Genomic DNA, 26,218 nt, shown 5'->3' on the forward strand with positions numbered 1-26,218 from the left:
ATGACCGTGAAATCTGAGGAAAATAACACCAAGCCTGGGAATGGAAGCTTGCCTGTACTTCGAATGCCCTATACTCATGAGACCCTGAAAAAGAGTGAAGGACCCCTGTAAGACATACAATTCCAAAAAGTTCATTGCTGCAAAAATGCCTTTCAGTTCAGAGGTAATCCTTCTCTCTTAATATGCTCTCCATTTACTATTCCCAAGACAGCCATTGCCTCTGTAACAGAACATTTCAAGAACCCCAATCCATAACACATGGTGTGCATGTGACCTTCAGCAAAGTTTCTCACTCAATGTATTTTGAGTGATCCTTTCACAAGTGGACCTGTCTCCCTTGACTTTGTTAGGAACACAATAGTGCATTTTAATGGTATGTTCTTTCTGATCGACACAATCTCTGTTCACACACCTTCATATCATATTCATGACTACAGCCAAGCACTGTGATAAATTGGTAGCCATATTTTAATCGTTAGGTGACATAGCATACAAGCTTTCTATCATTTTGTTCCTAAATTCTTATATTTGAACATTAAATAGTACTCATAATTGTATTTTTTGTTCCATCAATCATAAACACTCATTTTATTCTCTGCTTTATAACATACAGGTATTAGTACTTTGGACTCTTCCTCAGAGTTTTCTTTTTTTTTTTTTTAAGAGAGATTGAGAGAGAGAGAGAGAGAGAGAGAGAGAGAGAATTATTTATTTTTTAGTTTTCGGCGGACACAACATCTTTGTTTTTTTTTTTAATGTGGTGCTGAGGATCGAACCCAGGCCGCACACATGTCAGGTGAGCATGCTACCACTTGAGCCACAACCCCAGCCCCCTCTGAGTTCTTTCAACTTCTGTTATTTGTATTTTATTTTTTACATTGTCAAGATTGGACAATTATCTAGTATATATTACATGGAAAAGAAAATCCATTAAATCTTAAATTAAGAGTATTTCCATTCTGCATAAGTCATGATGGTTAAAAAAAATTGACCAACAAAGTTTCATGCATAATAACGATAGTCTTTCAGAACCGGAACATTTCGTCACTAAAAATCACCTGTCAAGAAACCTCAGAATATTCAATATGAGATGTACATATGTCCTTAAGATCTGAACACTGACACTGAGGCCAATCAGGTCAATCAAGTCAAGACAGCCAATCTTATTGGCTACCCATGTCAGGTAGGTGGTCTGACCTTATTTTCTATTAAACTCATGTTTCCACTGACTTCTTTGTGTACACACAGGTGTTCATGCTCTGCCTACGTGAATTTATACAGACAACATGCAATTCAGGTGTTGCTTGCTTCTTTAATCTTGTAAATGAGGAAAACTACTCACAATACTTATGATACTATGATTTTGTAATTCCATTTCACTGAGTAGTGTCTTTTTTCTCTCTTTCTTTTCTTTCCCTTTTGGTACTGGAGATTGATCCCAGGTGTGATTTACCACTGGACTACATTCTCAGTCCTTTTTAATTTTTATTTTTCAGACAGGGTCTCACTAAGATGTGAAGGTTAGCTTTCCACTTGTGATCCTTCTGTCTTGGTCTCCCAAGTGGCTGGGATTACAGGTGTGAGCCGCTGTACCTGGCATTTCATTTTCTTTCACTGGCTCAGTGGTTTCTTTTCCAATTATCTCCCTTTTCCTCATCAATATTTGCCTTCAGTATATAATCTTTCCTTCAATTTGTCCTATTTCATCTAATGCAGTTACATTCAACAAAGTAGGATCATAAGAACAAAAATTCCAAGAGGTGTGTGGTGCACAACTATCATAACAGCTACTCGGGAGACTGAAGCAGGAGCATCAGAAGTTTGAGGCCAGCCTCAGCAATTTAAAGAGACCCTGACTCAGAAAATGAAAAAGGTTGGTGATGTAGCTCAGTGGTAGAGTGCTCCTGAGTTTAATCCCTAGTACCTAAAAAGTAAAGAAAATAATAGAGAAAACACAAGAATTTCTCTTGGGGAATCACAGAAACCCCAAGTTCCACATGTTAAAAACTAAATTCATCAAACAGAATCCAGCCTGTCTTCCCCATTTAAGGACACCCAATGCCAAGACCAAAACCCAGAAGGCTTCTTACTTCCCTTCTTTTGGACTCTGTCCTTCCTGCTGCAAAGTCTTATCTGCTGGGCCTCATAAAGACCAGTTGTATTGGGGCAGTTTTCTCTGTCCTCACTTCTGCTACCTCTGTTTGGTCCCAATGAAATTTTGAATTCTCTTACTGAAGAACTGTTCCCTCTTGATTCTTCTCCTTGCATACAGTCTTGCTCACCTTCACACACTTCTCCACTTCCAGTACGAACAATCTGTTTTATATTCAGATCCAGCAAAAATCAGTTTTTGCTTGAAAAACTTATATAATGCCTCAAATCCCTGACATGCTATTTGTGGCCTTTATTGTCTAGATTCTGTTTATGTCGTCAGCATAGTATCATAACACCCCTTCTCTAACTCTTACTTCAGTGACACTGAATGATTCCTGAGCCTCTAACATAACCTTTGTATTTGGCCCTTAGAGTTTTCCATATTGTGTCCCCTCTCACTGGAACATTCTTTGATCACTCTCCTCTCCTGGCCAACTTGTATATCTAGGTTCTCTATAGATGACAAACCCTTCCTAAACATCCTCTTAATTATCTTTCCAAAGATAATGTTGTAGTTGCTTATCAGAATACCCATATCATGCTGACATGATCTCTATACCTATTTTACCTTGAACTGTGCATTTCTCACAGAGATTATATCTTATTTGCTGCTTATTCTCAACACCTGGTGACATTGCCTTGTATCTGTTTGCTAAGTGGATGAATGACAAGTCCTTTGTCATAGATTCTTTGATTCTCTCAGCATAATTGCAGTAGAACAGATGACTATCTCATGGGGTGATATAAGTACCATTTTTTTAAAGCAATGGATTAATTAGATAACATCTTTAAGCTGCTCTTAGGGTTTGGAGAGAAATACATTTACTGTCATTGAACATTTGGAAGTAAACACTATGACATCAGCTTGGTCTAACCCTTTTCAAGCTACCAGTCTTCATCTATCACTTTCAAGAATTGCCACATGACTAAAAAAAACTCTCTTCTATATGCTTTAATTCTCTAGTTGCCTCAGTTGTAGGAAAAAAAATGTCTCTTGTATTTTGGGCAGTATATATGATGATCTTCATAGTTATTCTAAGGCATATTACATGAGGATAAACTTGTTTTAACTATTTAAATTTAAATACAAAAACTCATTTGTTTTCTCTCAGAAATGTATTTGAAATCTTTCTGCAATCCACTTACTTAAAAAAAAAAAAACTTTCCAAAAGCAATATTGTCCTCTAATGCCCTAATTACTTAGGCAAGATAGAGATGATTAACATGTATGTCAATGAATACTCTTCAATCTAGAGTTGTATTACAAAAAAATAATGCTTGCTATCTATTCACACAAGTTAAAAACTGATTTCAGTACACATATAACATGACTACTAATTGTCAAGGCTCTGACACTGTAGTTCACATGTAAGATGGCATTGGCTATAAATCTTACTATTTTAATGGATTCTTTGAGTTCTGTGATGCCTTGTGGAATTTTAAAAAGTATGTTGGTTTTGACAACATGTTCAAACCTCAACTGTCAAACCTCAACTGTCTCTTATGAATGAAAGAGTACTACTTATTTCATTATATGAGCTTTCATTTTAAACTTTTTTTCAAATGAAATTATGAAAAGGTTAGTGTGCATTGTGTAGTTTTGATAACCATTCAAGCTGCTCTTTGGATACAAGTTTTATTTATCTGTTTAGGTTATTGTCCATTCATTATTTTCTGTATTTGAAGCAAAATATATTGAGTTTTATTAGGATTCTTTTTAAAAAATACTCTTTCCATGTCAACTGGATTATTAGCAATAATAGAAGTGCTATTCTGATATATTTATGTCTTCTAGGATTAAAGTCATTTGCTTGAAAAAATAAGTGACAGAAAGAAAGAAACTTGTAAGTATCAAAAACCTGAGTTTGAATTGTATGCCTCTACTTAATAGGTGTGTAATTGCCTGGGTCACAGTTTCCTCATTAGTAGATTAAAAATTATAACAAAATAGCATGCTTTGTCTCATGTTATGAGGATCAAATCAGAGATTTTAAAATGCTTCTTAAACCAAAAAACAATCTGCATATGAAGTCTAATCTCTTTATTCAGATGTTTTTCAAGTAATGAAATTTATTAAATTTATAAATTAATTTATTTTTGTATAATGACTAACTATCAGGTTCTTTAAACCTTCCTGACATATTTTTTCTTAGTCTCACATTGGTTCTTTCAAAATGGATGGCTGCAGTTAGGAGGGCATTTGTTGCCTAGCAACAGCAGTTCCTGAATGACCTCTTTAGCAACATAGCTTTTGGACACAAGTATGCACTACTAAACTACTGTTCACATTCACCAAACAAATTTGTAACTTCTGCAGTTAATCATGTGAAAGAGGATTTGATGACCATGACTAAGGACCTACATGGGTTAAAAACTTTAAGAATTTTTCTTTTTCTAGAAATTAGATTTTACCTATCTGTTGTATTACCTATCTGAAATCCCTTTTGTTTACCCTGTTCATCACAAAGAGCTAATGTCCTTGTATTTCACAAACATCTACTAAAGTCTGTTTTCTATATACCTGATAAGTATCCAGCCTTACTAAATTCACACTTGTAATAATAACATTAGCCTAAGCATAAGGTTTTGTTTAAGCTGGCAAATAATTACCCTGCATGATAGACCTGTCAACAGACCCTTTTGTTAATGGTTTTTTGCAGTTTATGAAAATGATCAAATTGGCTTTTGCCCTCACATAAGCCTCTAGTTTTACTAAATGTCAACGTATTCATGTGTATTAGTGTCAGTTGGTTAGAAAAAGTCCTTTCATAATTTGAGAGTAGGGGATAATACTTGCATTTCTTAGGTTCTGTTAAAGCACATTTTTTTTCTTAAAGTAACTATGTGAATCACTGAGTGTTCAGGCATTTGGAGGAATCAGATATCTCTCTGTAATCAGCCTTAAAATAGTTTTAACAGTTCACATTAGAGCTAATTAGTTTGTGACTATGTTAATTGCTGTAGGACTAGCTAATTGTTGCGCAGGTATTATTTCTTATTCTTTTCCGGTCTTTGAGGCAATCATAATATTCATTGGTAGAGCCTGATGTAATACTGTAGACAAATGATACCTAAAGTTTTGGCATTTGTTCTTTAACATCTTATTCTTTGGCATTAGCAAGATGAATGGTTCCTTGAGACCTGAAATTCAGGATATTAACTTTAGTTTCTAAAAAGAGAGACCAGTTAAAACCTAAATCCATCTGAAGTTTTCTTCTCTTTTCTCAAGCCATCATATGACTTTTTGAAAAACGAAATCTTATTTATCATGTGTAAAGTCTTGTTTTCCACACAGTACTTGAGGCAAGTGTGTGCAAATTATTTTTCCTGTCACCTACTGTTGTATTTCCAGGTGCTTCTTCAGAAACAAAATGGTTGTAAGAAGCAGAGACTTGAGGGGAGGGAGGATTGGGAATGGTGTTTCATAGCTTGTAAATTCTTAATACAGCTTGTCACAAAGTAAAAAGTTTGCAACATTGCTATCTCCCTAAGGCATGCACATCTCTTTTCAGTCAACAATGCCAAGTATGTTTTCTCTAGAAACTTCAGTAGAAAACAATATGCAACTCAACTAATACCAAACATTATTTTTAGAGAAATAAACAAAAGGCATAAAAATCAATTAATAGTTATAACCATTTTGAAAGATGTGTTATTTCACGATAAATAGGAGAACACAAACAAAAATAGTTACATAGTTATAACCCACAGATTGGCAAAGATGTAAAATTCTAACAATATCAAGGGTTGAGGTTTTCTGGAAAACAACTGCTCTTTGACAGACAAAATGTATGCAGTAATTTTAGAGGCTATAAACTGAAGATGTACATACTGTGACGAGTAATATCAATGCTGGGTATCTGCAAAAGAGATTAATCATCTGCCAAGAGAGATGGGAACATAGATGAATTGGAAACAGATTAAATGCTCACCAAAAGGTAAAATGTGGCACATAAAAGTAACAACCACTTGCATGATTCAGCAGGAATAACAAACTGCAAGATCATATTTTCACAGAAATTAGAGGTAATTGATGAAGTGATAAGTATATAAAATGTGAGGGTACTGTGTTTAAAGAATAAAAGAATTGAAAATGTATTTAGGAAATAAGAGCCTGTCAAAGTTAATGGAAAACTCCTGTTTTTAAAAGGATCTAATAGAATTTCTAGAATTCAAAGGAGTACATAGCAATTGAATAAAGGCAGAGTTAAAGATGTAATTAGTAAAATGGAAGATAGGGCAGAGAAAATTAGAATGAAGCTATGAGAGACAAAGATATGGAAGGAGTTAAGATGAGATTAGAGCATAGAAGATGATAGTGAAACTAAAAAGGTTCCATAAGAAAACAGTAAGTGTAGAAGGCTGGTATTACGTGAGACAATAAGTACTTTCACCTAGAACTTGTTAAGGTCTCAAGTAAGTCCTCAGATTCAGAAAGGCTCGAACATCACAAGCCCAATAATTAAAGAAGAATCCACACTTAGACAACCCATAGCAAAACTGAAAAACCCAGCAGAAAAAAGTAGGATATTAAAGTCAGAGAAAAAAGATAAAATGCCTAGAAACTGTGAACATCTCAACACCAGTAGAAACTGAAAAATAATGGTAATAATCTCACGTGCTGAGAGAGGATACTCAGCTCATAAGTGTAAATTCAGAAAGATTACCTTACAACAAAGATATTGGAATAAAGATGTTGTCAAACAATAGGCATTTTTTGTTATCCACAGACTCAAAATCTCACAAAGGAAATTTTGCACTTTTGAAAGGTTGCATTTCAGGGAGAAAGAAGAAAAATGACCACAGGTGCAGAATACAAAAGGAAAATGTCAACAAATAAAAATAAAAAAATTGAGTAAACTAAATAAGCACTATTTGTATAAAAATAATAAACATCTAACTTGGAAAGTTACAATCAAGCTACAAGTGAAATCCTAGAAAACAGTGTAGAAGTTAGGAGAGCAGGGATATTAGTTAAAACATTCTAAGTAACTTATATTTTTTTCCAGAAGACAGAGCTACTGGTTGTCCTTGAATTTTTATTCAGATTTAAATATCTTTGTGGACATATCTTTGGTAATCATTAAAGGAAAATAGAATAATGAATTCTGAAAAAAAAAACCAATCCAAACAAGGCAAGAAAATTGATAAAGGAAAAAAAATGAGACTAATAGAAAATACAAATTTAGATGATATAAATGAATACAAGTGAGTGATTAATAATTCTTCTAAATGGTCTCAATTCTATAAAACATTGATTGTCAAAAATCAATTTGAGCTGATTTGTATAAAAGATATAGCTGAAATAAAAGCACATGAAGGCAGGCTAAACATAAGTGGATAAATATAAGGAATAAATCAAATAAGATAGCTCTTAGAACAATACAATATTTATAAAATAGATTTTTCCTTCTTTAAAATTTTTATTTTTGTGTATAATTTTTTGTCATATATATATATATATATATATTACAGCAGAGTATATTTGACACTCATACATCAAGTACCTTAGTCTAATTAGGATCCCATTCTTGTGGTTGTATATTATGTGCATTTTTACTGGTGGTGTATTCATATATGAACATGGGAAAGTTGTACTCTATTAATTCTACTGTCTTTCCTATTCCCATTCCCATTCCCTTACCTTCATTCCCTTTTGTGTAACCCACTGAACTTCTATCCTCCACCCCACACCCCTTATTGTGTGTTACTTTGTGATGCTAGGTCTCTAACTTTTGAAACATATTTTTACTTTGTCAATATGCTTCTATTAGGTTTGGCCCATGAGAGCAGTAAGGGGAGTCTGGACAATCTTGCTGAAGTATGTTATTTTAGCACTTTATAATGTGGTTTAGACATTGGTTTACAGTGGCTATTTAGGAACTCACTCAAATCTTCATCTGAGTCCCGATAAAAATAATGAAACGATAGAACCTCATATTTTCATATGAAAATTCAGAATGTATTGCCCTATTGTTGGAATCTAAGAGAAATTGTTTTCAACTAATTTCAAGACTAATGAAATAAGAACAAAGGGCAATTGATGGTTTAGTCATGGTCTGCAGCCATGGGAGGATTCCACCCCATTGATTTATATAATATTTGGTTCTTTGTCCCATAACTCTAATAATTAGTGATATAGGGAAGAAATTTGATGTTATTTTTATTCATGATCCTTTACAAATTGGCTGTTTTTCCTTCCTGAAAGCATTTGAACTTTTATTTATATTTAATACTCTGAAATGATTTATCAATTTATTTTACAATGATTTATCTGGATGTCTTAATTTTCCTTATTCTATTTACAAGTCACAATGTGGGCATTTCTTATCTAGATTCATGTATAACTTCAGTTCTATTAGATTCTTACCATTATTCTTTAGAAAATTCTCCTTCATTTTCTTGTTTTGTTATTCTTGTTAGTTGGATATTGAACTCCTCACTTGGTCTTATTCTCTGAATTGTCACTGTTGGATCAGCAGTCACTTTTTTAAATTAATTTTTTCCCACTTACATTGTCAGTTATCTTTAATGTGTATTGTTTCTTGCATATGTACTTGTAATTAAAAACAATATTTGTAGAGATACTAGCTGGTATCTATCTTCTGCAGGCTTTCCCAGAAATGAGAAAAAAGTATCTCAAATTTCAGAATGTGCTAAAGCAAAACTGCCAGGGCATTTTATTTCTTTCTTTGAAGATAAACACGTTTCTGGTTGTTTTTAAAATTCTGTTACTTTTCTCTTTATTGCTAAAGGGATAGATAGTTGCCTGGCAGTCATTCTATATACTAAAGTGGAAAGTTCCATTGTTTTATACTCATTATTCAAGTGTTCTACTTTTCCTAACCACAATTTTTTCAAACTGCTGCCTCAAACTATGTTTCCAGGATCTACTCAGCTACGTCCATCCCTGTATGCCCATTTTTAGTAGGTGGATTTCTATACTATATACCAAGTACCATTCTTCTATGTGCTATCTTATAGAAATTTGAAGTCATATTATCTATCATTTTCACCATAATTGCCAATATTTGGGTTCATGTTCAAATAATGTCTTTTCATTCCTAATACAACATTCCTAACGCAGTGTCATAAGCTTCTACCTCTCCCTGTCAGCTAAAACTTCCCTTTGTCTCCAGAGAGTTCTACATAATAATCTAGTGCAAATATGCCTCTATGATGTTTAAAAATTTATCTCAAATCACCACCGACTATAAAATTAAATGTGAACCTTTAATTTAGTCAGTAGAGTACTTAAAAATCTATTACTAACATGATACCTGAGTATGATTTAAATAGTTAATTTCATTTATTTGACTATATTTTTTTTCTGTCTTTTCCAGACCATTTTCCTCTGAGGAAAGAGCCATGTTTTATTTACCTGTGTATCTTAGTGCTAACATAAGTTTTGGCACAAAATACTATTTGAATAATCTATTCAAGGCACCTTTTGAAAACCCATACTGTAAGTTCTGGATATATAGGTTTAAACAAGATATACTGAATTAATATTCTATAGATAGTTCTCATTTTTATCACCTTCTATCCATTTATGTCCTGACATATTGTGCTTCACCATTTTTATAAAACATCAAGAATATTCAGAATTCAATGCCTTCTACATTCCATTATAGTGGTTAGGATTTCTAGTAATTAATAACCAAAATCTTTGTGATACCTTGACATCTGGGACTTTTGGAGGGCCTTAAACAACCTAATTTCAAAATTCTCTCCATATTCTGCTTTCACAAATGGGTCCCCTAGCTATTAAGCCCTAGTTTTCAAGAGACTGGGCATAGTTATTGCTTATCTCTGAGTAGTAGGCTTCAGTTCCCTGAGAGCTAGCCATGGAATCATTTGAATAATCCAATCAAAGTATCCCACAGTAACCAGGAGTAGGGGATGGCCCACCATCTCAAAGCTACAATGCCTGCCTTCACAGTCCCCAGTTGCTCACTCTGATCCCAAGTGGTGAGTGTCCTCTTCCTTCTGGCTGTGAGTCCCTGTGACTAAATGTAGCTTTTAATCTCATCTATCCAATCAGTGCTTTGTGCATGTGTGAAGTTATCTCTATTAACATAGGACCTTCTTTGCCCTACTTCTTCACCAATGGTGTAAATAGGAAATGACTAAATGATTCCTCTGCTAGAAAATTTATATTTTTCCTTCTCTACATTTGACAAAGCAAAGGACTTACCAGCCTAAAGTGAGTTCATTTGTGAATATTTCCCAACTTTTTACTGAGTTATGTTATCTTCTTCATTCTTGCTCACTTTTATTCAATTTTCTTATACCATGACATAACTTTTGCTAATATGCATTGTCTTCTTTCATACAGTGAGCATCTCAAAGGGGATTTTTTTTTGTTTCCCTAGTAACTAGTAAAATTCATAATACTTAAGTGTTTGTTCAGAATTATTTGCCAGAAAAGTCAATATATTCAAATATATTTTTTAAAAACTGTGACAGCAGCCATTTACAACCATTACACTGGGTCAATCCTTTATGGTACTTATGATTTAGTAAAACTTGGCAATCTAAGATTGCAAGTCACGGCAAGGAAAAGCCAGATAAGTTCCTTATATAGTTGATGCACATAAGAAAATATACATGAAATAGTATGACTAACTTAGAATGTCTTATGTACAATTGTGTACTATTTTAGAGATTTCTTTTTTTTATGATGGAATGCTGACATAACTATTTAAAAATAATTTTAAAATATCAACTAGGAAACCCCATGTTATAAAAACATATCTCAAAGAAGCAACTAGATGCTGAAAGGTCCAGTAGATTTAGGCAATATAATTATATTGAAATTGCTGAGGAACTATTTAAAGTCAAAAGTGTGACAATCTCTTCTCCATTCAGATTGCTTCATTAAGTGAAAATAGTAGGAAGCCATTGAAACTTTCTATCATTATTTCTTAATGTCTTATTAAATCCCTAATAAATAATGGAATACAGACTAGACCAAGTGGCATATTGTTAAATTCTTGCACTAAGTTTTCTGAGACGAAGTCTTGGAATGTGTGTTCTGACAGATTTCTATATACCTCAGTAAGTAATGCAGTTTACCAAAAGAAAAAGTGTACTATCTATGTGGTGTCTGTTTTGAGTTATGGGTTGCCTGTTTTCTTATAGATGTGAGAGAAAAAGAAAAATGGAATAGAAATATGGACAAACGGAAGGGAAAGGAAGAGACAATGAGTGATTGATTAATAGAAAGTACAACGTTCCTCTGACTTCCAGAAAGAGAAGTACAACATATATAATTTTAGATAATGACAAGAGAGAAAACATTTTATTGACATTATGCACAAGAATCATTCTTAGGTGGAAAATAACATTTCATAGTGATATATTAATTCACAGCCCATATCTATTAGACTTAGCAATGTCTAATTGCATCAAGTAGCTATTGGTATGAAATACATTGTTTCAAAACTCCTGGCATAAAACTGCAATCATTTATTTAGCTAATGATTTTGCAATGTGGAATTATGGGCTGGGCCTAGCTGGGGCCTAGCTGGGCCTAGCTTGGTAGTTTTTCTACTTGGCTTGGCTCCCTCATGGTCTCCCTCAGTTTTGCTCATCTTGACTGAATTTTTTTTCATATTTCTGGGGCCTTTTGTAGGGCACCTATGATGAAGCTCTAGTTCACACATTCTCTTATTGCCCAGCAGATTAGCCCAGGCTTATTCATTTGGTGGCTGAGCAGAGAGCCAATAGAGAAAGAAGCCTGTAAAGTTTCTGGAGTGTCTTGTCCTGGATAGGATACACTGTCACTTTTACTGCATTGTATTTGCCCCCCAAACCATAAAGTCATCTCAGATGCAAGGAAGAAAGTCACACTGCAAAAGATGTAGGTATAGAAAGGAATTAAGAATATGATCCTTATTGCAATTTGTTACACAAATATACTAAAATGGAAACTATTGAGAACAAAGTTCTGGGAACAATGATGATAAAATATTTTTAAATCAGAAATTCTTTTTTATCTTAAAATTTGATCAGTATTTACTTTAGATTTTTATTTCTACTTTTTTTCTTCGAAAGTATTGATGAAATGAAAATAGTTGATTTTCCTGAAAATATAAATAAACTAATTTGCAAGGGAATGTAAATTAAGCTGCCAGACTAGGTTATACAAGTTCATGGTCTTGAATTGATGTTATTTTAGCTATATATAAATTTTCCAGCTGTTAATCTCTATGTAATTCATAGGTTAGTGCAATTGAATATAAATCATTTACTGATAAATTTGGTATTTTATTAATATTATTAAAATAATATTTAAAAGGTTAAATTAATAACATTAAAAGCCATAAAATCAGTTTTAGGTATATTTGTTATTAGAGAATAAAATTAATTGTTTCACTTCATGATTGATAAAAGGGGATAATGTTTTGTTTTAAAATTGTCATGATGTAGCAAAAAAAGAATAAGACTGATTAAGTTCTATGCCACTTCCTATTACATAGTGAATGATTAGCATCAATCAAGGTTGTTAATAAAACATAAATTAGGTAAAATTTCTGCCATGTGTCCTAGACTACCATTCTCAGTTTCATAAGATAAAGATTGATTTTAGGATCAATCTTTGTGAGAAATCCATGCAAAACATTCTCTAACTTACTTGTTGATTAGCTTAGAAAGCAAAGAATCCAAAACTATTATCCAATTCAGGTTTCTCATATCCATAGGAAATTACTATGAATACTTATTTTTAATAATCTGTATTTATATATTGGAGACTAAAGAAACATATGCTAAAATGAGTTAACTCTAGAGTACAGATTTTTTTTTAAAGAAAAGTTGACTTTGACATGATTTGCTGAAGGTGGGAATTCTAATAAAGATACTATTATAATAGTTTATGTAAAATGGTCACTATACTGTTCCCTGAAACAATAATAGAAGGTAAAACAATGCAATTGCTTTTATCTAACCTAAGTTTTAGTGTGTGCCATTGCTGAAAATTATGTTTTACTTGAGCACTGAATAACAAATCTTCTATAAAATAGAGACACAAATTTAGTTTAAGCTTTAGATTCAGTGAAATATAGAAAGCAGAATAGGTTTTCCTTATCTCAATACAAATCTAAAAATTATTTTGAGAATAGCTGAGTTGAATGGTAGTGTATTCTCCCACCCCTTCCCTTCAAATTAAATGGGCTATTTGGTCATTGGCACAATCGATGGGCTGTTGTTTTTGGAGACTGACAGGAAACATTGCAATTCATTGAGGTTTCAACCATAGGTATGAGTCTAGCATTTAGTTGCACTGAATTTTTCTCATGGATTTAATAGAAAATATTTTAATTTCATAACCTGCCAACGTTGATGTCTCAATATGAATGAAACACTTGGGTAAGTCAATTTCTTTTCCAAGTCTACACATTTATGTAGTTTGGCCATCATTTTAAGTTTTGTTGTCCAATTAAGTAAAACTGAATAAAGAATTTTTCTTAAAAATCAATAAAAAGCCTCTTTATAGCTATTTTGGTGGACAGAATGTTAAATTATCATATACCAAAAATAATCATATACCAAAACATGTTCTAAGCTTAACTATTTTATTATCTAAGGCAAAACCAGAAAATTTTGACATGATCTATCATCAACCTACTACCTGACATGTACTATGTTAATTTCCTATTTAGAACCACCATTTCACATTGTATTCTAAACAATGATGGGCATAGCACTATGTTAACTTGTTCGGATGATGACAAACATAATCGCTTTCTGTTAGGTTGGTAATTGAATGCAAAAACTGAACTTTTTAAGAAATAATTTCTTAAGTTCACAAAATTCATGTAAAGCCTATGTAACATTAACATTAAAATAATAAGTAGTAAGTCTAAAGAGGGATAAAAGGTATTTTTCTAATTCAAAACTTAATTGCAATATTCTTATATTTTATATAGTATTTTATTTTAACTTATTTGGTACTGGGATTTGATCCCAGGGATACCTAATCTCTGAGCCACATTCTCATCCCTTTTTGTTTTTTATTTTGAGATAGGGTCTTGCTAAATTGCTTAGGTTCTCACTAAGTTGCTGAGGCTGACCTGAAACTAGCAATCCTCCCCTGCCTCAGCCTCCCCCAAGTTGGAATTGTAGGCATGTGCCACCACACCTGGCTTATATTTTATACAGTATTTTAAGTAACTAAATTTCAATAGAAGTTATCATGCCAGTACGGTTTCATCCTTAGAGACTTGTACTATATGCTGTAACTATGCAAGTTAGGATAATATTGTGTTGAGTCTTGACTGATAACACTGATCACACGGAGCAGTCAGTCATGTAATGGGCACTAAATGATTTGCCCTTTTGAGGGTTTCAGCTGACTAGTTGAGGCATTTGTTGTAATTTCATCCTTGTCAGCTATAGATATAATGGAAGCTGCTTTAAAGTAACACATTTAAAAAGTAGAGGAAATTTTTTAAATTCTACAATTTTAATGTTCACCTTACTCCCTGAGCAATTATTCTTTCTGGTACTCCAAATATCTAGCATTTTTTTTTCCAGTTGAAGACAGGAGTTTTTGAGGGAAAATGAATAAATGAAAATGAAATTCATTATTCATTTGACTTAAAAGTTATCCTTAGAGGGTGGGCAATGACTGTCCTTCACTTATGGTAGTTAGACTTGTCTAGCTAGGCCATGGTCTGATGAGCTGGGGGCAGAAATCCTCATCTAAGATCATGGCTGATAAGGAATAAACCAGACAGGGTTCATCAATCTCACAAAACAGAACAAATCCAGGCTAAATTTAGCTCCCCAAAATTTATTGTAATACTGATGAACCAGGCCTAATGTAGAGCATTTATTGGATGCTTAATAGGTAAAATGAGCATTCTCAGCATATGGATTGTTTCATTTAATCTTCACCATAACCCAACAAGGTATGATATTACTATTCTTGTTTGATAGATAAAGAAGTAGAGAATACAGAGAATTAAGTAAATTGCCCAAGGTTACACAGCCAGTACAATGGAGTCCCCAGGATCGGAGTCAGGGCTGTTCTGGGTGATTGCACACTTAACTGTCCTGCCTGGGAAGGACAGCTGAACTAAGCCTACACCAGCCATTTTTAAGTATTTGAAGTTCTTTGTTCAAGAGTCAAAACTTCAGGAGGGATATCCGTTGACTTAGTTGGATCTTAGCTAAAGAGCACTAAGGACTTTGAAAGGATTCCTACATAATATACAAAAACAGATGTTTTTCTCAAAAGGAAATGGAAATGGCATTAAGAGGAAGAATGGATGACAGGTGTTTTAGTCCATTTGGACTTCTATAACATAAATTCAGTCCATCTGGGTATCTTGTAAACAACAAAATTTTATTTATCCCAGTTCTGGTAGTTGAGAAGCCTAGGATCAAGGCAGATTTAATGTTTGGTGGGAACTTAATTTTGGCTAGTTCATGGCACCTTCTTGCTGTCTTCACATGGTGGAGTGACTAAGCTCCCTCAGTTCTCTTTTATAATGGTATGAATCAAATTTGTTAGGGATCTTCCTTTTAACCTAATCATCTCCCACAGGCCCCATCAAGCTGTGATGGCACATGCCCGTAATAGCAGCTAGCCTAGAGTCTGAGGTAGGAGGGTCACAATTCAAAGCCAGCCTCAGCAACTTAGTGAGGCCCTGTCTCAAAATAAAACAAAATAAAAAGGGGTGGTTAAGCTGGGTTCAAAACAAACAAAATGCCCCATCACCCAATAACCATCATGGTGGGAATTAGGATTTCCACAGAGTTACCATCCAGCTAATTGAAGTATCTAACCAACTATGAACAATATGCAAGTTTTGAAGTAGTGATAAGTTCACATCACTTTCTAGTTAAGAAGCTGATGAAACATTTAGTAAATTAAATACTTTTTCTTTTCTAATTTAGGTTCTGTGTTGTCCCCATAGATGTATCCTGTATCAATTTTTCTTTGCAAAGGTTGAAATAAAAGTCTCCAATGCTACTTAGAAACATCTTTTCTAAAGGAACGTCTATACAAAATTGATATCCTGCTTTTGGAGCTGAGCACTGGGCAGATCAGGTAAACAGCCCTTCTTCTCTCAGCAAGACTTCATCATATTTGAGTGCACCATGCTATTCACTAGCAGGGGACCAGGGAAAGCTAAAGAAGAGGTGTGTGATCTAGCCACCATTCCTATTAATTCTTTCAATTTAATATCTTAATGTTGCCAAGGAGATCTTATGATAAGAAAGTGAGAAAATAAAAGCTGAGAAAGGCCAAAAAGGGAACAGTGGCTAGAAATCTTTCATGAAATTCTCTCTGATGCATGATATATTCTCTCTCAATGGGAAATTTGCTTTCAGGTGCACTTGTGACCAATTATTTACATTAACCAAAATATTTGGTAAATTTTGTTTAGTTGCTTTCACTGTGATTATTTCATGGCAAATTCTTTTTTGGTTTGTTTGTATCTGTCCTAGTTTTAAAAGACCTAAGGGCAATTTTTCTTGAAAAACTATCACTGAGAGTCTTTTAGATTATTTTCCATAATGTTCTTATGTTTGAACAGCTACTAATTCTATTTTTTTAAGTCAAAAGAAAAATGTTATATAATTTTCTGAGTTCAGATTGTGTTCAATTTTCATCTCTGTGACCAAAATGCCTGACAAAAACAACTTACAGGAAGAAAAATTTGCTTGGATTTATGGTTTCAGAGGTCTCAGTCCATGGTTGGCTTAATCAATTGCTTTGTGCCCAAGGCTAGGCAGAACAATATAGCAAAAGGATGTGGTAGAAGGGAGCTCTTCAGCTCATGGTGTCTAGGAGTGGGGCTGGAGAAGAACAAGAAAGAACACACGCTTCAGTGAAGTCAGGGAAATAAATTCCCAAGGACATGCCCCCAGTGACCGACTTCTTCTAGCCCACCCCACATGCCCACAGTTACCACATAGTGAATGGTCTTTCAAATGATTAATCCATCCAATGGCTGAATCCACTGATTAGGTTATACCTCTCATAATCTAATCATTATACCTGTGAATACTTTTATATTGTCTGTCACATGAACTTATTGGGAGATACCTCATACCCAAACCATAGCACAGATGGACATTATTAATTATGTCTAATGTCACTTTTTGTTAGCCTCAACAGAGACCCACTAACTTCTGTCATACGTGAGTGGAATCCTTTGGTACCAAGTAGAGGAGAAAGCAAAGTATGAGTGAATTGCACGATTGCCCAGCAGTATAATTTATTAATTATCTAATTATATTAATTTAATTATTAGCAACATATTTGTTTATGCATATGTTATAACTAGAATGTAAGGTGACTTACCTTTGTATGATTAAACTTAATGCAATCCATTCTACTGTGAATAGCTAATGTTTTGTCAATATTTTCTAGGCTTATTTATAGAGACACTACTTTTATGTTTGGATGTGGTGACTATAAAACTTTGACAAAATAGTCTGAGATTTTAAAATCTATAGTGGATAATATTAACAGTTTCATCAAGATAAAAAAACAAACACCCCCACAAACAATAAGGAAGATTGGACAACACCCGGGCTTCTTCATGAATGGAAAACAGGAGGGGACAGCAAAGCCAGAAGCTGATGATGAGGACACACAGTGTTTACTCTTAATATCCTATTTCAAGGAGTATTTTTAAAAAAGAGAAATTATGACATTCTAGAATTACTAGGAAAATAGAAGATGTTTCTCCCATCTAGTAATTGGTGAATGAATGAGCTACTGTTATAGATTTTCCCTTCTCAAACTTCTCGAATAAGACCTACAGTACTCTCTACACTTACTATACTTTGGTTTTTACTTCCACTTCACTGAAAACTGCTCCTGTCAAGGTCAAGAACAAGCTTCTTTGACACAAACACATCTGGATGTTTTCAATCTTCAGCACACTAGCTTCTCTATTATATTTGATTCTATTGGTTCATTGTGTCTTCTTTTTCAAACACTTACTTAAAAAAATAAAAATTCACATTTTCAAAAAATTTCATAAGTGATCATTGTTTACTAAAGGCATAGTAATAAAAGGTAACAGTCCTGATCATCAGCCAGCACCACCCAACCCAAACTCTCCAGATGCAAATGATATGTTTTTAATTGTTTTTTTGTACTTGCTATTGTAGTTGTGATACTAATACAATAATTAATGGTTTATCAATTCTGGACTTTATCTATTTTATATTCATTTTCATATTATTTGGTTAATTTTATATTCCATGAATATCTTAGCTCATACCTTCTCTTCCTTTAAAAGTATATTTTCTCAGCATAATTATTCATGAATTTTGGATAAAATCATATTTATTACCTTTACTCTTATGATAATTTGAATATTTTTTCATTTCTGAATCAAATAGTATACATGATTTAATTTTTTTTCTTTTCATTAACAGTATCTTATTATTTATTTTTTCAGAATATTTGCACACCTCTGTAAAATACTTCTCAATGTTATTTCCCATCTGGGAAAGTCTATTAAATAATTTATCAGTTCAATTATATTTCTCTGGAGATAACTTCCTGGAACTCTGACCTTTTTTTCTAGCCTGAAGAGTTCCACTAGCAGTTGCATAGCTTTTGTCTTGGGAATCTTTGCCTTTTTGTTCCCATGTTCGTTTTTCTTGGTTTACTCTTTTTTTGATGACATGTATTTCTCCTGAAAATAGGCCAATGGGACACAAAATATATAAAGATTTGAATATTAAGAAATTTATGTATTTTTATCTAATCACTGGCAAGGCTTAAGAGAAACTGAGGCAACACAAATTGATTAAAAAACAAAGAGTGCTTATTTGGGCTCATCAGAGTTGCATCTCAAGAGGCACAAATTCAAATAATTTGAACATGCACTTAGGCTTATAGACTTCAAGTGTTTTAAAGGCAAAAACCACTACTGAAAAAAGGGGGATTAGATCAGTTGTTTGTCAAGAATTTACATAGGTGCAGTTAGGGTAGCAAGCTATCTTGTAAGAAAGGGATTCAGTAACTTAATGTATATGTAAAGAAGTTCTCAGAAAGAGAGGAAATGAACAACAACTTTCTTGGGGAGGAAAGGGAGTCACAGGTAGATGACCCTGGTGGCAATCTGCAGATTCAACATGTTCCACTGTAATGAACAGTAATGAATTACATTCATTCCACTGTAATGAATGTAATCGTAACTCTCTAGGATGTGGTCAGTGTGGGCCTAGGGGGGAATCCATGTGTGCTGGGAAAAGAAGGCACAGCTTGAATGGGGTCAAAAGCTTACTTTGGGGCAGACATGAAGCCTGGTCTGTACCGTCCTCTCATCCTAGTATTCCAGGGTGCCTCAATCGGTTTGAGCTTAATTTTTCCACATTATTTTACTGCTGGTTTAAATGGGGGAAGAACTGTACACTGGATTTTATTTTCACTTGGAATTTTGAAAGCAAGACTTCACTGTTTTCAGCTTCTTCTGCAACTTTGGAAAAGATGAGATTGCATCCTTTATTTTTCTCTGTGACCTTGGTTTTCTTGGGAAAGCTTTTAGGGCTTCATTTTTATCTATTTGATATTTTTAAAACTGTGTCTCAATCTAGGGTTATTTAGTATAGGCTTTTCACCCAAAATGTGGGTGCTTGAGTAAGCATTTTCTTTAGTTCAGAAGGTCTTCAATTTTGGGAAATTTTATTTTTAAATTGTTTTCAGTAGTTCCCTTCCCCTCCCCCATTTTTCTTTTTCATTTCTATTTTCTGTTCCTGAAATTCCTATTGGTTCAATGCTTCACATTCTAAATTAATGCTGTCTTTCCTATTATTTTTTTGTTTTGTCTGTTTTATACTACAAATCCTCTGTTGAATTTTTATCATACTTTTCCATTATCATAAACTTTGAGTAGATCTTTTGTTCTCTCTGTTTCTTCAGATGTTTTTGTTAATAATCTACACCTTCTATTAGGTAGCAACATCTTATTTCATTCCCTGTGTTGTCTTTATTTTTTATACGCTGCCCCCACCTCACCTCTCTTGTCTTTTCTCCCCTGTACTTCTTGTTAGAATTTCTCTCAAGTGTCTAATCTTGAACTAAGGCATTACAAACTGATGGCAAGCTAGTTTTGTGTAGCGCTGGCAGGGCTTGGAGAGCAGAGAGTCTGTTCTTGGCAAAGGAGTCCCAGTTTTTGGTGGGAAACCTCTGGGGTCAGCACCTGCAAGTGTTCCCCTGGCCTGGAGGGCTGCAGAGAGTGTGGAATAAACAGGGTTACTGGAGTGGTGGAACTGGGAGGGAGAGAGGATGTGTGGGAGATTTCATTTTTCCATAAGAAAAGCTTTCAATTAATCCCTGTGTTTTCAATATGCTTCCTAACTGGCTCTCTTTTGTTTCCTAGTTCAGATCCAGGATCTAAATCTCATTCATTTATGAAGTTTGGGAAGAGAGAGGCTGTCACCTTTGAATTGCTCATAACTTTGAACAATTCCCTAGGAAGAGTAAAGACTCTTCCTAGCTTGCCCCTAACTTCAGGGGTGACTGGTGCTTCTGAGTTCAGAAATTCAGAGTTTTGTTCCCTCTGCAAACACATTTTAGGCCTTTTTTATGTGTTATCTTTATGTGTTCTCTGATCTGTTTCCCATTTCTTCTTAGCACTCCTTCTTCACATATCATAGTTCCTTCATTTTATCAAAGATGGATTTGTTTACTTTCCTCCTCCTTATTTGGCCACTTCTTATCTCACTAAAGGGCCTCATGACTTTTACTCTGTTTTTTTCATATCTAACAATATTGAGCCATGATGTTTCTATAGGATTCTCCTCTTCATCTCTATCCTTTGCCCGAGAGATGAACTTTATGGCTTAATAATACTTGTGTTTTCATGATTTCCAAATTAGTATCTCTACATTTCTCAACCCTTTGAAACACCCACGTATCTCTTCAATCAGTATTTTTATTTCTCATTTGTGTTTTTGTAATACTATATTGTAATTTCCCCAGGCTAGAAATCTGAAAATATTTCTAAACTAATTCTTATTCCCTTATTTCCATATGATATTAACGAGTGACCAAGTTTTTGTACTTTGAAATAGTTTCTTTCTCTCCACCTCACTCGAATGGCCCTATATAGACTACCTTTGATTTTTCTCCTGTATTTTTATAATATTTTACATTATTTCTTCCTCTTTTTTTTAATTCTAAGTTTTTCTCCAAAGTGCTACCGATATTTTGAAAAATGTGTTCACTTTTCTTTCCTGCCAACAAAAATCCTTTATCTGCTTATTGTCTATCTGTGGCCATGTGATTCCTGTGAGAGGCAGGAGTTCAACATCAAGACCCCTGGAGACCAGAGTTCAAGGCTAAGCTAGTTGGTAGCTGGTGGTGTGACATACAGGGATGTGTGAAGCATTACCTTTCACCAACTTACTTATTTGACATATGGGCATGATATTGAACTTGTAGGTTGCTTAAAAGACTAGAGATGACATGTACAAAATCAACCTTGAAAGAAAGAAATATGTGGGTTTTTTTTTTCACTTTTTTCTTCCTTCTTATGGTCATCATTTTCTTCTTTTCAATTTCTTTCTTCTTTTTACAGCAATTATGTCTAAATTTCTTAGTAGTGCACAAGAGGTACTTTGAGATTTGATTGTGGCCTTCTGTCACTTATCTCTGAGCACACAGTTCTCCAGGCAGGTAGAAACGTTACTCAACCTCCAGAATGTGCCATGCTTTTTCATGCCTTTGTGACTTTGTGCATGCTGGCACAACTTATGAAAACACTCAGTTTTGTGAGATTTTTGCTTTTATTTGCCTCCTCCAGTAGGCTGTGAACTCCTCATGGACAGAAACTGTTTACTGATGTGTACCTGGTGTGGCTTACTTAGTGCCATTCACAAAACTGATGGTCAAAAAATAAGTAAAATACTTGTTGTGATGCCATAAGCTAATCCTAGGACCCCAGATTTCTGTCATATATTTATCCCCTTTGTTATTTAAATAGTATGGTTTGTCACTTTCCAGAGATTCAAGAACATATTATTAAGAAAATAATGAACATAGAGTTAACATAATTTGGGGCAATAGTCTTTTAACATAAATTACATAAAACACAAAGTTTAAGAATAATACAAATGAAAAATGGGTTTTATTGCATTTATAGGACATCTATGATTAATGTGAGGTGATTTTTAAACTAACAGTTCCTCCATTACCTCATTTCTCATATTGAACTAGCTTAACATAACTCTTCATCCATTTGCAAGGCATTGTTACATCCAAGGGATTCAACTGATAAATATATCACTATATTTAAAAACTAATTTTATTTTCTTTGTTTAATGTCTAATTCTTATATTGGAAAATATGAAACATTAAATAATTCAAAATATAAATAAAGTCAAATGGAAGGCTTCAACAATTAATATCTGGAATATACATCAGAGCTATTTTCATTCATGATGTGTTTCAGACAAAAAAATGATGAATGTCATTTTCCAGAGTTCCAAGTACAATAGAACTATTCAAAATTGTGGTTTAAAACTCAAAGTTTTTCAAAAAGTTTTTATTATAACTTGTAAATATGTGAATCAATAAACTCTATTTTTAAGAGTAGTTTAAGGTTGATAGCAAAACTGACAAGACAGTACAGAGAGTTCCTAATATCCCATGTCCTCATATTATTTGTGAACAAAAATAATTTTATTTCCTCCTTACCAATTTATATAGATTTTATTTCCTTTTTCTTATTGCATTAGCTTGAAATTCCAATACAATCTTTATCAGCAGTGGTGAGAATTCCTTGGTTTACTCCTGATCTCAGCAGAAAAAAATTTATGTTTTTCACTATCAAGTATAATGTTAAAGTTTTTTTCTTTATCAATTTGAGGATATTCCTCATATTTCTAGTTTTATGAGAGTTTTTATTATGCTAGGTGTTGGATTTTGTCAAATGCTTTTTCTATGCCTGTTGACATGATCAGTACTTTTCTTCTTTAACCTTAGGATGTAATGGATTGCATTCATTGTCTTTTAATGTTGTACCAGCTTTGAATATTTGGCATAAATCCTTCTTAGTTATAGTGTATAATTTTCTTTAGCCTTTATTACATTTGACTTAATAATATTTGTTCACAATTTTTACATCTATGTTCATAAGTAAAATTGGTACATGTCTTTCCTTTCTTGTATTGTTATTGTAAAGTTTAGATATTATGGTAATGCTAAACTTATAAAATGATGAGGGAGTAACCATCTACTTCTCTCTTCTAAAAGAGAATGTAGAGAATTGGTATTATATGTTCCTTCAAGATTCGATAGAATCTATACAGAACCCATATCAGTCTGGTGCTTTTTATTTTTCAAGGTTGTTAACTTCTGACGCAATTTCTTTAATTGATGGTCAGTCATGGTCTGATGTTAGTCTTCTTCCAAAATTCATATGCTGTTTTTGTCAAAAGACAGTTGTCTAAGAAGTGGACCACCAGACACAAATCTACTGGTGCCTTGACCTTGGACTTGCCAGACTCTGGAACCCTGGGAATTAAGTTTCTTTTGCTTGGAAGACATTTGTTCTATGATATTTTGTTATGGAAGCCTGAATAGACTAATATATATTTGTGTTTCTGTTTCATCTTGTGTACATATTGGAAGATTATATCTTTCAAGGAAGTGGTCCATTTCACTTAGATTATCTAATTTGTGGGCGTTAAGTTGTTCATGATATTCTTTTATTATCTTTTTTAATGTCTGTGGCATCTATAGTGATATTGCTTCTTTTACTTCTGGTATCAGTAATTGTCTTCTTTTTTTTACCCTTGGTTTGGCTTTTAAATTTTATTGATCTTTTCAAAGAACCAACTTTTGATTTATCTGATGTTTCTTTATTGATTTCCTGTTTTCAATCTCAGTGATTTATGTTCAATTTTTATTATTTCTTCTGTTTACTTGGATTTAATTTTCTCTTTTTCTAAGAAAGAAGCTTACATGATTTATTTTATCTTTCTTCTTTTCTAATATATGCATTCAGTGTTATAAGTTTTCCTAAAGGGCACTCCTTTTACTGCATCTCACAAATTTTGATGCTTCATTTCTATTTTAATTTATTTAAAACTATTTTTAATTTTATCTTGAGATTTTCTCTTCTCCTCGGTCATGTTCCTTCCTCTCTCTCTCTCTCTCTCTCTCTCTCTCTCTCTGTCTCTCTCTCTCTGTCTCTCTCTCTCTGTCTCTCTCTTTTTTGCTTATACATCATTTAGAAATATGTCCTTTAATATCCATGTATCTTCCTGTTATTGATTTCCATTTATTTCCATTATTATGTGAAAGCAAACAATATGGGATTTATATTATTTTTACATATATTAAGGTATGTTCCTTGGCTCAGAATGTGGTCCATCTTGGTGAATGTTCCAAGTCAGAATAAGAAGGAGGTGCAATCTGTTATTTTTGAAGTAGGTTATAGATGTCAATTATATCGAGTTTATTGATGATATTGTTGAGATTCTTTCTTCAGCTGTGTCTAGTCTACTAATGAACCACAAAAGACACTGTTCATTCTATTAACATATGTTTTTAATCTCTGGCATTATGTTGCTTAGGATTTCCATCTATTTGCCTAAATTGTTTATATGTTTTCTTAAGGGGAGGTTGGTTAAGAACAGAATGTTCTGATGTATTTCAAAATGGTTAATTAAAAGAGACATGACAACCATACTACCCTGTAAAGTTATTGTAAGGATTAATCACATTAATATATTTAAGAATAGTGAAAATAGTGAAATATATTCTTAATATATTTAAGAATAGTTATTGTAAGGATTAAACACATTGATATATTTAAGAATAGTGAAAATAGTGAAAACTTTTCACAGTACTGTGTTCTTAACAGTGATTATTAGGAATTGCTGAATGAAGGAAGATTATCTAATAGATTTAGATACCAAATTATGTCTTCAGCAGCAGTTTATTAACTACGCTATAAACTTCTTTATGTAGATGTGAGATTTCACAATTAATGAAGTTGATTGTGAAAGGAAGTTTAGGAATTACTTCACTGTCTTGTTTTATGCAAACCCTCCCCATTTTGTTATATAAAATAATGTAAGTAAATTGTCCATAACAAAACAGCATGATCCTCTCAGTATAAAATTAAGTAACTTGTGGCTTATGAACTGACTTAGTATTATTGGCTTGGACTAAAAATCCTCGGTTTTGCTATTCTTACCTCAGTAAGATATATAATCTAGAAAATACTTGTTTTATTTTAACGAAAACATACAATCAACCATGACTCTGTGTGTGTGTGTGTGTGTGTGTGTGTGTGTGTGTGTGTAAGAAAATATGAAAGTAGTGTATAAAAGAGCTACTGGAAATTTGCAGTCAAATAATTGAGAGTTAGTTAATGTATTCTCCTTTGATGGTTCTTCTTGTTTTCTTAGTTTGAGTTTCCAAATAGCTCTTCTCTATTAGGATGTTCTTTCTGACTTATTCCATGCAATCCTGTGGTTTATATTATTATTTCCTTGTTGATGATTTCCAATGTAAATGTCCAGGATGATTACTCTCTCATGAACTTAGATTCTCTTTGAGATATTTATCAGATACCTAATTCAAATATAAAACTCAAATATACATGAGATAGAATTTTTTAAATTATTATATAATATAAAATAATATAATAATTATTATATAATATAAATATACATGTAAAATATATAAATATATAATATGCATATATATCTATACATATTTATAGTCCAGAACATTGAAAAGTTTTAAAGTATCAAAACAGGCATACCAGGCTTTCAGAAATCATATCATAGTTTTCAAAAAGAGAGGAATATTTAGATAAACAAGATTTGAATGTCACCATTGAAGATAAATTTTTTAAAAATAATTATGAGTAGTTAGAAAACAACTCCCTTAGAGTGGGGTAGAGTGGGTTTACTAAAAAGGCACATTTTGATGGAATATATTTCTTTTTGTAATATAGTTACTCAAGTGGTGGAAAAAGTAATATAGAAAATTTGGATATTAACAATAATTTAACAATTTAAAAATGTATATTCCAAGGGAAATACATGTGTAGTACCTGATAAT

The sequence above is a fragment of the Spermophilus citellus genome (genome assembly GCF_964194105.1).
Source record: "Spermophilus citellus genome assembly, chromosome: 5".
Taxonomy (NCBI): domain Eukaryota; kingdom Metazoa; phylum Chordata; class Mammalia; order Rodentia; family Sciuridae; genus Spermophilus; species Spermophilus citellus.